This window comes from Spermophilus citellus (genome assembly GCF_964194105.1).
Source record: "Spermophilus citellus genome assembly, chromosome: 2".
In the NCBI taxonomy this organism is placed as follows: Eukaryota; Metazoa; Chordata; class Mammalia; order Rodentia; family Sciuridae; genus Spermophilus; species Spermophilus citellus.
In genome coordinates, this window is record NC_138183.1 from 70821577 (window position 1) to 70839030 (window position 17454).

The 17454-nt window shown below is 40.4% G+C and overlaps 1 protein-coding gene across 1 annotated transcript in view; it reads left to right on the top strand.

Moving 5' to 3' along the window:
- The window catches only part of PGM5 (phosphoglucomutase 5), a 173406-nt gene that overhangs the window by 147241 nt on the left and 8711 nt on the right, over window positions 1-17454 (top strand). The window lies entirely within an intron of this gene.

A 17454-nucleotide genomic window follows, 5' to 3' on the forward strand; every position in this document is an offset into this window, starting at 1 on the left:
ATCTTTTTTTTTTTTTTTTTTCCTGTTTAAGAAGAAACAAGTTCTAGTCAAGTGGGTTAGATTTCCCTCTAGTGGTGCAGAAGGGAACTCAGTGCAGCTGTGTTTTCACAAATCAGAGCAGAATTAAATTTGGGAAAGCAACAAACATGTACAGGTTTTCCATATGTCTACTCATTTAAGTAAATTACCTCCTGGAAAAACCCCCATGGGCTCAACAGTCCTCCTTTTTCTTGCTTAGATATTGAAACCTGGACTCCCAATCTGCATTGCGTGCATTGCTTTCCACTGAGCCAAGGACACTCCCTGGGATGGCGGATCCTCTGTTGACATGTGGAAAACTCCCTTGGGCTGGGAATTTGGCAGCTGTTTCCCAGAGATCAGTGTCTATTAAAGACCAGGGCTGTTTAGAGTTTTGATGACAAGGGGCCTTTTCCTTAGCTGGTGGTTGTGAGCAAAACTCCCTTCGAGGTACATGACGGTCCTGTCTCCCAACACTAGACACCACTAGGATTTGGGAGAAAGTAGGTGTCTGCACTGTAAACTGCTTGTGTCCATCCCGCAGACAGAGCCCAACTCAAATCTGCCTTTAGTACCCTATCTACAAAGGGGACCCTTATTCCAAATTTTGTAAGAATATCTTGGCATTGCCAACTTTTCCCACAACCTAGGGGCCTTAAGAACAGAACAGTGAGGAGCTAGAAGTTGTACCTTGATCCGTTTTGTGGGGGTGGTGATCAGTTTATTTAAGGTTTAAAAACTCTAAACCTTGAAAAAAAATTATTTCCCCTATCTACCTCCTTGATGTAATTCAAAATAAAAACAAAATTAGTTTTTAAAACAAATGTAATGAAATGTAATATTTTGATTTTTTTCTTTTGGCTCTATTCTGCTTATCTACAATTTTAAAAGAAATTTTTTAGCTGTAGTTGGACACAATACTTTTGTTTTTTTTTTTTTTTTATGTGCTGCTGAGGATTGAACCCAGCGTTTCACACATGCCAGGCGAGCACTCTACTGCTGAGCCACAACCCCAGCCTCACTTTTCTAAAATATTAAGTGTCACTTTCTTACCAAAGTATTTTATTGTGGAGCCTCTGCTTGGCTACGTCTAAAACACATGCATAACCAGCTATTGGTTATCTCGGTGCTAATAATGTCCACAAATCACCGAGTCTGGCTGGATCTTGTTTACTCAGCCTGAAAAGGGAGCATGAATGATTTTGCATTGGTCACACAAGTACAGAGGGCCACTGCTCACAACTCCTCTCGCCAGATGAATGGGCTTGACAAGCTGTACCCAGCACAGTCTGCTTTTCCAGCATTCTCTTTGTTCCATCCCAGATGCACAACCAAGTTTCCATGCCTTTCAGCAGAAAGCTGCGCTGGGTCTCTTGACTAGTCATGATTCAGGCTTTCTTTGAAGCAGTGCCCTTCTTTGGTGGGTGGTAAATCATTTGCTTTTCTCATAAACAAGACTGTATCTTAGCAAATGCATACTGACTGTGAACTCGAACACTGTGACCATCAGAAGAAAGCCCTGGACTAGAATTGCAATCAGCTGCATCCGGAGGGACATTCCCTGGGTTGTGTATCATGGTCATGCTGCACTTGCAGGGGGAACGCAGGACCTGGGCTGTGATGGGGAGGAGTTTGGCTGTGTTCGCTCTCCTGTCTACTCTGGGATGATTTGAAGTGAGACATCCTAGTCCCATGCTCAGAGCTCCCATTCAAGATGCAGGTGAGGGATTGTTTTGTCCTTAGTTTTTGCAACCCAGGAATGCTGGGAGGTATGACAGACTCCAGGAAGGCAGCATTTCAATAGCAGGGTGCTTAAGTTTTGGGCAGGAGGGGAAATTATGAAAGCTTATGAAATTCTGCATTTATGTTCCTTTTTAGGGTCTCATTTCTGAGTGGTTTTTGTGGTTAGAAATCGCCATGTGTGTACTCCACACTTTATGATGTAGGGGTGGAGTGAGACGAGGCTGCAAGAACGGCTTAAAATGTAGGTTTCATTATTATTCAGCTATGGTAAGGCCAGGGGTGGCTATCATTGAAAAAATAGTTGTTACTCATATTTCCCAAGAGGAGGGGGCATGACATACTCCACCAGGCCACTTGGGGGAAGCCCCAGGGTTAGCCAGGAGGCAAGGCTGGGGCTGGGGCTCAGTGGCAGAGCGCTTGCCTAGCTTGTGTGAGGCACTGGGTTCAATTCTCAGCGCCGCGTATAAATAAATAAAAAATAAAGGCCCATCAACAAATAAAAAAAATATTAAAAAAAGGAAAGAAAAGGAAAGGGCAATTTTTAGGTAAAAGCCTTTATTATGGTTTTTGAGGAGAAAACTAGGCAAAGGCAGGGAAAGCAGATTTAGGATTGGCTAGAATTCCAGCAGGTTCTGGGCACAGGGGATTTCTCTTATTGCTAGGTAACTGGTCTTGGGAAGATTAGGGAGGAAAATATTGACCCAAGTGTGAGAGCCCGGTGAGAGCTTGATAAAGTGGTTAGTTTTCATAAAAAAAGGCACTCTCCCTCTCCTGGTGAGTTGTAGGTTACCTCTAAGAACAACTAACCCTGCAGGTGTGGTTCCTTCCAGGGTCAGCGAGACCCTGACATGTGAAAGCATCAGGATAGACAGATATGCTTATAGAGAGAGGAAGAGATAAAACCACTGTCAGTTTTTCCAGTGGCTAACATTTATAAGGATAAACAGATAAGATTTTGGTTGTTCACATACCATCAATGCTGGACTGATAGCCTCTAGTTCAAAGGTTGGGCTTTAGAATCAGATGTTTAGTTTTATGCCTGAGTTCTGCCATTGTTCCAATTCTGTGGTCATGGGCAACTTAATTATCTAAACTTCAGTGTCTCAGACAAATGGGGCTAAAAATACTTTCATAGAATTTTTGTAATGATTAAATCACATTCATATGAAGAATCTTGCCCAATCCCTGGCCCATGAATAAATACTTAATATATGTTGATTGTCATTAATATTATTGCTCTTGCCCTTTTTTGTTGTTGCTGTTAGTAACAATATAGATCAGTTTCTGCTCACTTGAGGATAGAAGATTCTCAGACTAATGAGCAACTAGTTTTCTAATGGAATTAACCTATCTTGTCTGTTCCTCTCTCATTAACATCTTAGCTCACTGAATCTATGGGAGGATTCCCAGCAGAACTAACAGCTTCTAAATGCCTGAGCCTTTTAAAAAGGCTGCCAGGTCTTTTGTGCTATGGCATGTAGATATACCACACTGTTGAAGATTCAAAAACGAGCTAGAGATTCTCCAACTGTCTCTCCCTTCTTTTTTCTCTCACTCCCCCATCCTTTAGGACTCATTTTCATGGAGTTTATTGAATCACTCTCTTCCTGGTGTGGAGGAGATGCACTGAGTTGGACTTGTTTCATGATCTTATTTTATCCAAGATAATGTGCTATTCTAGGCTGTTCCAGGCACATATGTCAGAGGGTATTTGTTTAAACACTACAGTAGGTGTGAGATAAAGAACGGGTTCATTGAAAAAAGGGATTTCTGGAGTCTCGGTTGCTAGCCACGAAGTACATGCTTACTAGTTTCAAAGTGTTGAACAGAAAAATTGGTCCCTTGGAGCAGGGGTCCGTAAGTTTTTTCTGTAAACATCCAGGTAATAAATAGGTTAGGCTTTGCTGGTTGTATTAGTTTGCTAGGGCTGATGTAACAAAGCACTATAGACCAGGTGGGTTAAACCTCTCTCCAGAAATGGAAAGAGGTCTGAGAACAAGATGTTGAAAGGGCTGCTTCCCTCTGAGGGCCTTGAGGAAAGGCCCCCCTCCAGGCCTCCCTGATCTGTGATTGGCTCTCTTCTCCTGTCTCTGTCTGCTGTCTTCCCTCTAAGTGTGTTTCTGGGTCCAAATTTCCCCTTTGTGGTGGACATCCATTATATTAGCCAGTATTCTGTTGCTGGAAAATAAAAATGCCTGAGATAATCAGATAATAAAGAGGACAGACTTATTTGGCTCACATTTACAGAGGTAAATGGTCGGTTTGCCCTTTTGTTTGGGGGACCTATGGTGAGACAGTCATGGCAGAGATGCATAACAAAACAAAGTGGCTCACCTCATGGCAGGCAGGAAGCAAAAAGAGAGAGGGGCTGGGGTACGGGTATCTCCTTGAAGGGCATGACCCTTATGACCTAACTTCCTTCCCCTAGGCTCCACCTCCTGAGGATACATGGGCCTATAGGGGTGGGGGTGGAGGGGCTTTCAGATCCAAACCATAACACAAATCGTTGGAGTAGTATGATCTTCTTTTAACTTGACTAACTTTGTCAAGACCCTATCTCCAAATAAGGTCACATCCTGAGATATTGGCAATTGGGACTTCAACATAGAAATTTGGGGAACAGGATGCACAATTTATAACATTATGCATACAGTCTGTGTTATAACTTCTCAACTGCTCTGTAGCACAAAAGCAGACACAGATACTACAAGAACAAATTGATGAGATTTTATTCCAATACAACAACACGTTTGGGCACTGAAATTTGAATTTCAAATAATTTTAACATGTCACAAAAATCTTCTGATTCTTCTTTTTAACTATTTGAAAACATAAAAGTTATTCTTAGTTCATGGACTGTACCCAAAGCCAAGTGGATACCTGGGTTTGGTCAAGGTCTCTAACATGTTGACAATTACCTTTTGTGTTTCTGACTATGACTGACACCTTATGCACAATTTCTCATAACATTCAGAGAAATCCAGACATTAAATTAATTAAAATGACTTTTGGCTATACAGTCATTTTGTAAAAGGTAGAATTACAGTTGTTTTCATGTATGTTTTTGTATATATGGATGTGTTTCAAGGTTTTAGGAAAAAAATATCTCTGGAAATCTCCAAAGTTGGCCTTCGATTACAACCAAACATGAAAGGGAAATGTCTTAAAGTATAACTGTTGTTCATGAAGTCATTCTTTTTTTTAATTTGGTTATTTTTATAAGTTATATTTTGTAAATAACTCTCTTGAGCCAGCATATTGACTAATGGAGAGAGAAAATAGAAATGAGGCCCAATAAGAAGGCATGGAATTCCCACAATTATTAACTTCTAAAGTTGGAAAGTGGATGTAAGGAAATAAAGGATGATATAAGCTGTTAGTTCATGAAAATATAACCAGGCAGTCTCAAAGTTTCCAATTAGTGGCTGCAAGCTACATTTGATTCTCAGATTGGTTTTCATGGACTCACAAACTGTCCCTAGCCCTGATTTATATATTTAAATATATATAAATCATTGCCAACCAAAAGAACAAACAGACAAAAAAAAAAAAAAAAAAAAAACCCTGAGAATATTCACACTGTAATGAATCCTATTTTCTGATTCCTCTTGGGGGAAAAGATTGATGCACTAGGTCTGCAATCCTTCATGCAAACAATTAGCTGCAGTGGAATTGCACGTTCTCCCTTTATACAGAGGATAAAACATATGGTCTGAGTGTTTTCTCATCTAAAGAACCCCACACATACTCATCCAACTCTTTGGGGATGGAAGTTCCTGTGTTTGGATCCTTCTGAAACTCATCTTATACATCTCTTCATCTGGCTGGATTTTTTTTTAATCCTTTAAAATACCCTTTATCCTAAACTAGTAAGCATGTTCCCCTGAGTTCTATTAACCTCTCTAGCAAATTATTCAAGTCGAAAGAGGGACTCCTGAGAACCGCAGTTGGGAATCAGTAGGTCAGAATTTCCTATGATTGAAGTGGGGCATTCTTGTGGGATTGAGCCCTCAACCTGTGACAAGGGTGAAAGGCAGTCTTTTTTTTTTTTTTTTTTTAATAATGGTGGGACACTATCTGATATGATGCTATCTCCAGGTAGAGGCCATCAGGATTGAGTTGGGTTAGAGGATGCTCAGACGGTATCTGCTCCAAAATGGATTGCTTACTCTCTGGTAAGGAGAAACACCCACACATTTTAGAATCACAGATTTGAGCTTTGTTGTGAATGTATAAAAGGAGAAACTGAGTTTGTTTTCCCTCTGAGCAGCCATGGATGAAGTCATTCTTTACTCAGGTGTTTGGCTTCTTTCTTTTTTTTCCAAATTAAAGCAGTTGCTTACAATGATTTTCAGAGGAGCAACACTGAACATAAAAGGGAAAATGCCTGAAGAAAAGGAAATAAACGGGACGAACAAAGAAAAGTATGAATGTGCTCTCCAGTGAATAGGAAGCCACTTAAGCAGGGAATTCTGGAGTGAATGGGGCTGCCAGGAGTTGGTGTCAAGGCACAATTGCATTTCACCTGCTATAACAGTAACCTCCGAATCCACCTTCCAAGGCAGCCCTATGTCACCTAGAAGCAATAAGTCTGATGTGCTTTCCGGTTTTTTTGTTTGTTTGTTTTGTTTTGCTTTTAGTTACATCCTCAGAAACTACAGTCAGGAGGGTCAGTGTGGTGTGCCAAAAAATAAAAATGGCTTGATGATAAAGTACTAAGATTTTCCAGCTGTACATTTTATACTATCATTGAATAGTGGGTATTTCTATATTGGCAAATCAAGTTGCTGATCCCACTCATGTTAGCAGGGCATATATCATACTGATATTGCTCAGAATGTATAATCATTACAAATTCACTTTCCCTTTAATGGATATGATCTAATGAAAAGTTTCAAAAACAGTTTTATACTATTTCTAGTACTACTTTGAACTCATGCTACCCAGTGGGTAGTTTTTGGATCAGCAGCATTAGCATCATCTGCTTGCACCCTAGAAATACAGAATTTCAGGCCCTATCCCAGACCTGCTAAATCAGATTTTGCTTTTTATCAAGCTCTTCGGGTGATTCAGGTGCCTATTAAAGTTTGAGAAATCTTGCTGGAGGTGACCTTTAGGATCTTTGTTTCTATCTGTGCTTTGCAGGATTGGCTTTCCTTTTAAGCCAGATAAATCTAATGCCAAACCAACTAGTTGGGATGCAGTTACAAGGGCACCTGGCTTCTGCTATTCTCTCCTACTCTTGGAAAATTACCAAAAGTGCAGAAAATAATCCAAAGAAATGTTCCCAAGACCCTTAAAACCTATTCCTGTTTCTCAGGTCAATTAACAAAAAAAGGGAAACAAACAAACAAACAAAAAAAAAACAACATTAGTTCCATCTTGCATCTCCATAGAAACCTTACCTCCTCGGTACCAACGCAGCAGTGTGAGACTGTTTTCTTCACACAGTTATCCTAGTTGAGCTGAGAGATTCAAAATAACCCCTGGATGAAGTAAAGGAAGTTCTAATTTGATTTTTCCCAAGACATGAAGCCTTCTAAATTTGTGCCTAGACTGTCTAGCACAACTAGGAAAAGGCCAATTATTTAAAACACTTGTGAGTTACGTAGAAGCTGAGTCTGAAAGGCGAAGAACACGAGAGAACATGTTCTTTTGGCAAAATTGCACTCACAAATGCATACTAACCATCAGTGAATGCCACTAATAGTCTTTAGATTGCAGGCAAGAAGCTCTCTCCCTGTGGAGGGCTCATTTCCAGCTTTTTAATAGCTGGCATTAGGACTGTCTTGTTGAACTGCCTCCTTCACAAGACTCAGGTGGCCTTCATCACAGAAGTTCTCTTACTTTCCAATTTGCTTCTCCTACTCAATTCTGCTGTTCAGCTCTGCTCCACGGTGGGAGTCCTTGCTAATTCCCCTCCCTGTGATGGTCCTGCCTTTTGCTTTAGAAACTGATACACCCTTATGAATGGGTTCCAAATGCAGTGACGTCTGTTCCTTTTTTCACCATCGTCTGGTCCCTCTGCAATCTGATTGTGTTCCCTCTAGCTGGATGCAGGGGACCAGTGCACACAAAAATGAAGACCACCTCTCCTGAGCTGACAGTGTCCACTGATGCAGAAAGGTGTTGCCTCAGATTTTAGTGGCTTACGGTGGCTTTCACTCAGAGCTGAGAACACACTGACATTCTTAATCTCTTTTTCTCTTATTTTCCGTCAGAAAAGGTAATATGAACTTCATTTTTTGAACAGTGGAGCTGAAGCCATAAGGGTTGTTGCTATCTACTAAAGGTCAACTTATTTGAGGACAGGAAATAAATTAGAGTACCCACGGTGGCCATCTTTAGTCTGGCATATAAACAACACAACGCAACCCACCCTCCAAGATTGTTCTCAGATGTAATTTTCAAGCCCCTCAATTTCCAACCAGAGGGAAGTCAGGTCTCTCTTCAGACTTCCTACTTCCTTTTATGTTGTCAAATCCCGTCCACTGAAGTGGCTCTGGCTTAGAACGCCGTATCCTCTGGAAACTGAATGCCTCAAAGCTACTTGTAACCATCAAGTAAGCTGTGAATAACAGTTGTGCAGAAAGCCTGTTAATTCTTTCCCCAGAGAAACAGGTCCCCTGGGGTGGGCCTCAACCTGACTTGGACTGAAAGAGAGATGGAGGTGCCGGGTCTTCACCTTCTGGCCACTGAAGGTTTCTGTCTAGTCCTTGGTGGTTCCTCAGGGAGGAAGGAGAAAAGAGGCCTTACTCTTGGAAATTCACTTACCCAGGAGTTCTCCCTGTCAAAATGGGCCTAAGGCCTGAGCATCTCGACCCTGCAGCCTCCCTAGTGTGGCTGCTCCCTTCAGGCTGCAGTGTGTTCCGGGAGGGCTGGGCCCAGCGCAGACAGCTCCTGGATTCTAGTCCTGTGCATGAGTCTTGGTCAGTTCAGTCCATGCTGAGGGTTTGTATCTCAGGGAATAGAGCTTGAGATTCCGGTTTCTTTCTTCTCTAAAAGATTTCTGGGTTACTTATGTAATCTGCCTGCCCTCCCCAGTGGTCTTTAAGCTCTGTATTCAAAAAAGATAAATTAGAATGTCCTAGATTTTTGGATATGTAATTTTAAGAAATATTGCTTTTGCAGTAGTTATAAATTCAGATGCCCACCAGGAGAGGCAGTAAATCTAGACTGGGGTGAGCTTAGGAGAGTGGAACATAATGGGCATTTTGGGGACACAGCTCACTCCAGTTATTGCCTTGCTAATAATATATGGGCTCAAGGTTGCCAGATTTTCTGGTTTTAAAAGAAGCAAATACTTGGATTCTCACATAAAATTTCATTTTAAAATATTAATAGTAAAATGATAGCAAAATAAAACAAACCCTATGTGAAGAACTTTTAGCTTCTAGTAAAAGGTAGACTAGGTGATTCAGATTAAGCCTTCCAGAGAAAAGAAAAAAAACCCCAGAACTATAAAAAAAAGCATCTTTTTAAAAGCATAAAGACCAATGACCTAATGAGATAGTAACAAGACCAGGAAGGAGGATGGAGCTTGGGGAAATGATCCAGGGTGCTTTCTATCCTAGGATAGCCTGTCTAGGCAAAGGGCTAAAGAACAGTACTTTTGGTGATCTACACAGGTGTAGAGACAGGCATGGGTCCAGGTGGAGGGCTGGCTCTGCTATCCAGAGGATTAACCAAAGACACAACTGAAAGGCAGACCTGTGTGGCAGATTCAGGTATTGTTAGCATTAAGAGTTCACCGAAGGTAGAGACCTGGCATAATGAGTGACCCCTGTTCTAGATCATAAACTCAAAAGGGAACATTCTATGGATTTAAGTACAGACTATATCCAAAGAGTTATAAATCCATGAACAACTAGCTGGGACTACTAGCTCCATGAGGAGTCTGAGAGAAAAAAATGAACGGAGCTAACAATATCCATTATTTCAAGTTACTTCCAAAAGTAATTTTTCAAACAAAATAGCCAGCACACAATAAAAGGTTACAAGGCACTTGAAGAGACAACTTTTCATGTACTAGAATCTGTAGAAGCATGTACGGCCAAGAAATCCACAGATATTGGAAAAATGTATTCAGTGCAGAATGCAAAACAGATATTTTCACTATGTTCATGGAAATAAAGCACCAGATACAAAGACATCAGCAAATAACTGAAAACTATCAAAAGATATCAAGCAATGAAATTAAAGAACTGAAAAAAGATAACTGAAATTAAGAACCTAATAAACATTTTTAATAGAAACTGAAAAGTATTAGTGAACTTAAATTATGTCCGAAGAAACTAGATACAATGCAGCTGGAGAGAGAAAAGGTAGGAGATACAGGAGAAGGCAGGAGACATGAAGGATGCTCGAGATGGCTAACATAATTTAATCTGAGACTTAAAAGGAGCGGAGAGAGAGACTGCAATACAGGCAGAACTTAAAAAGATAATAGCTGAGATTTTCCAGAACAGATAAAGGAAATCAATCCACTGCCCCGAGAAGGCCAAGTGAGAGAGAGAAAAATAAATTCACATTTAGACACATCAGACTAAACTCACAGAAAATCCAAAATGAAGAAGCAATAGTTTGATTGACAACTAATTTTTCAACAGCAACACTGAAAATCAGAGGACTAGAATTCTCAATTTAGTGACTTTCTTGTAAAATGAAAGCAAAGACATTTTTGAACAAACAAAAACTGAAAGAATAGTCGACCAGCAGATCCTCATAAAAAGAAGTCTGAAGGGTTGACTTCAGACAGCAGGAAAATGATGCCCCAGGGGCATTTGGAAGAAAATACGGCAAAAAAAAAAAAATGTTTAAAGAGAGGTTGATTTCAATGAACATCAGCTATATTAATCTTTAATAATAATATCTTGAGGTGCTGAAAATATGTATCATTTTGATATTAGAACTAAAATGGGCAAACAATAACTATAAGCACTGAGAATAGTCATAGATAAGGTAAGATCCTTACCCTCCTATCTTGCATATCTTGGAGGTCTAGATAAATATTAAAACTTTGATGGATCAAGGTTTTATGTTGTAATCTCTAGGTAACCATAACAAAATAGAAGAAAGCAACACATCTTCCTAGTAGAGGAAAACATATAAAAACAATATAAGATGATAGATTTTAAACTCAAATTTGTTGGTTTTTATTTTAAACTAAATGGTTCAGGGAAAAAACAGTCTAGATGTTAAGAAAGAACAAATATCAGCTTGGTGTAAAAGTTATAAGGAAAAAAAAGTACACAATTGAGAATTCAAAAAAAGAGGAAGTATATACACAAATCTACCCAAAAAAACCCCGAAGTTTTATTAATTTCAATAAGGTAAGATATAAGAAGTGTTGTTAAAGATCAAGAGAGATCCCAACAGTTTGGGATACTGAGGCAGGAGGATTGCGAGTTCAAAGCCAGCCTCAGCAACTTAGAAGGCACTAAGCAACTCAGTGAGACCCTGTCGCTAAATGAAATACAAAAAAATTTAAAAAGGGCTGGTAATGTGGCTCAGTGGTTAAGCGCCCCTGAGTTCAATCCCCAGTATCAAAAAAAAAAAAAAAAAAAGAGAGAGAGAGTCTTCAAAATGATAAAAGGTTTAGTTCCTCCAGAAGACATTCAAATTTGGAAAGCAAAAACTGACAAAAATAAAAGAGAAAAGCAGAAAAATCCTCACTAATCCAGAATATCTTATATTATAATAAGTAGATACAACAATTATTAATAATGAAGAATATTTAAAGAACATAGTTACAATAACTGACTTAATGGACATATATAGACTGTATACCAAGCAACATCAGCGTAAAATTCCTTTCATGCCTCAAGGAACATATATAAAAATTAATTATCTAACACCTTTGGATATATACCAAGGAGTAGGGTAACTGGGTGAAATGATAGTTCCATTCCTAGTTTTTGAGGTATCTCGATGCTGCTTTCCAGAGTGGTTGCACTAATTGAATCTCATCATCAAGTACATCCACAAGACTGGGATCCTAATTATAATAAGATATATTTTATGCTTGTATAAATATATCAAGATAGATTCTACTCTCATATATAACTAAAAAAGAAAAGAAAAAAAATAACCAATTAGGAATGACATTATAAAGGACACTATCACAAAGGTTATTAAGTTAAAAAGTAGAAAGCAAAATAAACATGAAGCATGTGATAAAATGAAACATTTTTCATGATAAATATTCTTCCAAAAGGAATTAAGAGAAGCCCTTTAATCTCATGTAGTATTTCTGATAAAAATTCTTAGATGCAGACAATATGTGCTGACTGTGTTTCTGCTAATAAGAAAACAATTTTATGGGCTTGTTTAAAACTCAAATAGGCTGTTTTCAGAAGTACAAGCATCATTTTTACATATAAGTCAAGTATGTATGCACTTTTCTGTGATTAGTTTGGTTTATACTCCCCTTTGGTCATACTGAGACTTGAACCTAGGACCTTGTACATACTAGTCAAGCATTCTACTACTCAGCTACACCACGGGCACAAAATATCGCTTGCTTTCTTCCCTCTTTTTTTTTTTTTTTTTGGTAGTGTTGGAGATTAAACCCAGGGACCCTGAACCACATCCCCAGTTTCATGCTGTTTTTAAATTTTATTTGAGACATGGTCTTGCTAAATTGCTGAGGCTGGCCTTCTACTTTCAACCCTCCTGCCTTAGCCTCCTGAGTTGCTGATATTACAGGTGTGTAGCACTGCACTCAGCCTACTTCACACTTCTCAAGAAGGCAGTTTTGAATTTACCAAGAGACCTTTTACAACAAGGATAAGACAAATATGATTTAAACTTTCAGACAATGGAAACTTTTCTCACTATATAAGGGCTGTCAAGTGTAGTTAAAATCATCATTAACCGTGTTCAGGGTTCACCTTTGCTACTTGTTAGCCTGTGGCTTTGAGCCAGTTACACAATGACTCTGAGCCTCAATTTTCTTATCTTTAAAATGGGTATGATGCCACCTACTCAGAAGCTTAATACAAGACTTTGGAGTATTGCTTGGCACAAAATAGTGTCATCTATTAAAATTTGCTAAACAAGAATCAAAACTTTAGAACCCAAGGCAGAGGATGGAAGAGGACAAGAAAAGGCATTTCCTCTTCCAAGTACTTATTGCAAGCTAGTAAGAAGATCAATCCTGTCTTACTGTGTTGCCAATTGTATTGCTGTGACCTAATACCAGTCAGGAAAGATGGTATTCTGGCTTCCAGGTCTGCTTGAGCAAGAGTGAGAATGCCTTTGATGTTCAAGTGTGCATGCGACATATTTGCATATTTATCAGAGTAGGCTGCCTGGCAGTCTGCAGCGAGACAGCCACAAGTGTAGGGCTGGGGACACTGCTGAGGGCCAAGCTGTTTGTACATCTGCCTGCCTTGTAACCACTGTGTGTGCCTGTTTCTGAATGCAGTTGTCAGCTGTGGAATGTGTCAATGAAGAGCGCCCCTGCCATGTGATGAGATGAGGGAGAAAAAATCCCTTCTTCTATGCTCATTAGTGCTAATTTGCAAGAACAGCTCAGATGTGTGGCTTGGTGGCAATTTAAGGGCAGACGGGGTATGGCCTTCAGATTTGAATTTTAATTGCTGGTCTGTAGGGAAAATAGCCAAGCAAACAGATTTCATGTCTGAGAGTTGCTATGATGCCTGTAAATAATCAGGCAATGAAAACATCATAATTTAAAACTGACTGGAAATGTTTAATAATAATAATACTATTAATACCTACCATTAATTGAGTATTTACTATGTGACAGGCACATAAGTGCTTACATGTATTATCTCATTTCATGTTTATGACAACCCTATAAAGTAGAAACTATCATTAGCATCCCAATTTCAAAAGTGAGACACAAAGTTGTTTAGGAACCTTGTCTAGTTAGTGCTAGAGATGGAACTACAAAGTCATGTGCTACAAAGTCATGTGCTCAACCAACTTACTGTAGGGTTTCTCACACCATTTAACCCTTCACTCTTTCTCTAGCTAGCAAACAGTTAAGCAAGAAGTTCACCTGAAGTGCCTTTTGCTCTTATTAACCAACTGCCTCAAAATGTAGTGGTACTACAAGAACAATTTTAGCATGCTCATGAATCCTTTAGACAAGGAATTTGGATATGGCTGTGTGGGATGATTTGCCCCCACTACCCTGCTCCATGATGTCTGGGGTCTATTGGGGAGTGACTCAACATGGGGAGTGATTCAAATGGTGGGAGCTGGAATCTTCTGAAGGCTTCTTCAATGCCACACCTAATGCCTTTTGGCCTAAGGATAGTTAGACTTAACATAGCTGCTCAGAACTGTGTCAGGAAGTTTCCTGACTTTCTGTGATCCAGTCTTAGAGGTCATATAACATCACTTCTGCTGAACTGGGTTGGTTGGCATTTATAAGGCTGCCAAGATTCAAGGGGAAGGGGAAGAGACCCTAACTCTGAATAAAAGCAATTCCAAAGAATTTGCAGCCTTGTTTTAAAACTGCTATATCATTCTTAACCTTTGATTTAATGTATTAGTTAATTTTGCATCACTATAATGAAAATACCAGAGATAATTAACTTAGAAAAGGCTTATTTGGGCTCACAGTTTGGGAGGTTCTGTGATTGGGGTGGAGCCATTGTTTTTTAGGCCCCTGGTGGGAATGGCAGATGGCAATTGCAGGGAGCTCGTGATATAGCAAACTGCTCACCTCACAGCCAGAAAGCAAAAGAGGAAGAAAGGAAGGGGCTGGGTCTATGGTCCCTTTGAAGTGCATATCCCCAGTGACTTAAAGATCCTCCACAAGGCCCCATCTCCCAAAAGTTCCACCACCTCCCAATAATGCCACCTTCAGGACCAAACCTTTAACATGCAAACAAGCAGCTGACTTCAGTGCAGCCTAGAGTCTCCAAGGCATAGTCCCATTCTTCATGCCTTGTGATTTGGAAGGTCTTTTTCCCCACTTGGTATTAGCGAGTAGGATTTCATTAATCAGGGTGAGCTAAATAATACCATGGAAACCAACAACCCCAAATCTTCATAGCCAGAGAGCTGGGGATGTAGCTCAGTGGCAGAGCACATGCCAAGTTCCATCCCTAGTACCCAAAACATAAAACTAAAATCCCATAATCACGCAAAGCTCAGTAGACCAAAACCGCTGAGGATGCAATCCAGTTTTGATTCACATTTTATATTTTCACACCTTGGGCAGGTGCTCTCCTCCATGTTGTTCTTACTCCGGGGCCCAGGGTCAAGAAAAAGCTCCTGGAATACTGCCAATCCCTGTGCAGAGGGAGAGGAACAACTTTGACTGAAAATGATCACGTTCCCTCCACTCTTAACCCACTAGACAGAAATGGTCACAGGGACTCTCATCATGAGAGGGCCTGGAAACTCAGTCAAGAGGAAAACTAGACATTGGTGTGTGACACTAATGACTCACAGAGATTAAGTAACACTACAAAAGAAAGGAAGCTCACATTTATTATTTTGAATAGTCTTTCTGAGGCTAGCCCAACAGGAGCTATGGAAACTAATATTTGCAACTTATCTTTTGAAGAGTTAATTTGGATGAATGTGAACTAGCATGTGAATGTGTTCAATTTCTGTTATACACATTGAATCACAAAGTCCAATAAATAGTACACATTTGAGGAAATATGGGGAGACTGTCTATAGTTCCAAGTTTGGTTTTATGATCCTAAAGTACACTGAGGAAAATTGCCTAAGTGTAAGAATCATTGATCCTCAGAGAGACCCCATAGTCCTGGTACAGAACTATGGATCCCTATTGGATCCCAGGCTATATTAGTTAGTTTTTCGATATGATAAAAAAAAATCTGAGGCAGAGTACTTATGAAATAAGAAATATGTTCAGTTCAGTTTTGGAGGCTGAAAATCCAAGATTGGTTCGTTGGTTTAGCTTCTGGCAAGGGCATAATGGAGGTCAGCATCATGGTGATGTCATGTCCAAGAGGAAGGTATTATATGTGCGGACAGGAAGCCAGAGAGGCTGGGGCCCACAGTCTCTTCTAAAGGCTCACTTTCATTTGACCTAGAGACCTTCCACTAGTCTTCATCCCTTGAAGGTCCATCTCCAAACATCACCACTCTGGGAAACCAAGCTTCCAACACCTGAGGCCTTGGTGGACAAACTCAAATAGTATACACACCAAACCATGGACTGTGTCACCATAAAGGCCAAATGCTTCTCCAGTTGGGGGAGGTGTACGATATGGCTCAAGGCCACCTAAAAGCTCAGATGCTTTCTGATCAGGAGCTTTTTGGTACCCATTCTGGAGAAGCCCTGTGAGTGTGGGTCACCCCTGCACGACTGACACACACCACCCACCACATCACACAGTGGTTAGTTTCCCACAAAGATGCCAGAGTAACTGCAGGGCATGGCACCCATGGCAAACCTGGGGTGGGGGGTGTCAGAAATTCAAGTGACAGGCTGGTAACTCACTGAAGAGGTCAGCCGAGCATCTGGCAATAGAAAGTTGTTGATTTGAACTGGAGTGTTTCTAAAGGCATTTGATCTGACATTGGAAGAAGAATGTTGTTTTTGTAACAGCCAAAATAAAGGATGGAAGGATGGTCCTTGTGGCCATTAGACTACCAATTTACATACCCTGAGCTTGCCTTGTGGGATGATATGAAGAGGTCCAAATATTGGCTCCATTCCACACTGGTTTGTATGACAAGAGCAGAAGTGTATATACCTGCCCCCCCTCTGCCCCAAGCTAGAGACTGTCCTGTTTCCTATTCACCAGTTAATTTAATCCTTACAACTACTCTATGAAGTGCTCCCTATTTCACACAGGAAAATTAATGCTTAGAGAAACTTAAGTGGTGTTGTAGTTTAGAATGAGGTGTTTCCCCAAAATTCCTGTGTTAGTATAGGAATATTCAGAGGTGAAATGACTAGATCTTGAGAGCTGTAACCTAATCAGTCCATTCTAGTTTGAATGAACTATCTGAGTGGTAAGTGGAGGCAGGTAGGGCATGGCTACAAGAGGAGGGTGCTGGGGATGTGCCCTGGAAGAATTCATCTTCCCTCTCTTACTCCCTCTGCTTCCTGGCCACCATGAGTGAGCAGTTTCCTTTGGTTATGGTGTGCTGCCTCACCTCAGGCCCAAAGTGATGGAGTTGGATGACCATGGATTAAACCTTTGAAACTGTGAGCCCAAAATAAACTTTTCCTCCTCTGAGTTGTTTTTGTTGAGTATTTTGGTCACAGCCATGCTAAGCTGACTAACCCCAGTGGCTTACCAGACTGCACAACTCATAAGGAACACAGCCAGGCTTTGACCCCAGGAAGTTCAACTTCAGAGCCCATAAATTCAACCACCATCCTACACTGCCTGACCTGGAATAAGGGGCACAAAACTTTGATAGAGTGGTTCCCAGGCCAGGGTATGAATCAGAATCACTTTGCGGAGCTTGTCCTACTCTCACATACCCTGCTGGGTCCATAGGCACACGGAATATCCCACCTCTATGGCCAGAGCCCACAATGGGTGTCCTTGGGTGGTGATTCTTGCTGGTCCTCAGGGAGCACCTATTGGCCATTCTTTGAAAGACCTGTTGGTGCTTTTACTTCATGTTTAAAGAAGGAAGATTTTCTGGATCCATAAGTGGAAAGCCAAGCTGAATCTCTCTGTTGTTTTTTAAATGATAGGACTGATAACCTAGATCTTG